This window comes from Meleagris gallopavo, chromosome 1 (assembly GCF_000146605.3).
Source record: "Meleagris gallopavo isolate NT-WF06-2002-E0010 breed Aviagen turkey brand Nicholas breeding stock chromosome 1, Turkey_5.1, whole genome shotgun sequence".
Classification (NCBI taxonomy): Eukaryota; Metazoa; Chordata; class Aves; order Galliformes; family Phasianidae; genus Meleagris; species Meleagris gallopavo.
Genome location: NC_015011.2, coordinates 78,874,106 through 78,874,513, shown reverse-complemented (window position 1 = coordinate 78,874,513; position 408 = coordinate 78,874,106).

Here is a 408-nt window from a genome sequence, read left to right as displayed (position 1 = left end):
CTCCACCACCATCCCTGGGCAGCTGTGCCACTGCCTCACCACTCCTTCTGAGAAGACATTTTTTTCCCTAATATCCAACCTGAACCTCCCCCAGCGCACCGTGAGGCCATTCCCTCTCGTCTTATCACTGTTAGAAGAGGCCAATCCCCACCTCACCACAGCCTCCTTTAAGGCGGTTGTAGAGAGTGGTAAGATCTCCCCTGAGCCTCCTCTTCTCCAGACAGTACAGTCCTAGTTCTCTCAGCCACTCCCCATAAGACATGAGCTCCAGAGCCCTCACCAGCTTTGTTGCCCTTCTCTGGACACGCTCTGTGTCCTCAATGTCTTTGTTGTAGTGAGGCGCCCAAAATTAACACAGTATTCAAGAGGTGGCATCACCAGTGCTGAGTACAGAAGGCAATCACCTCC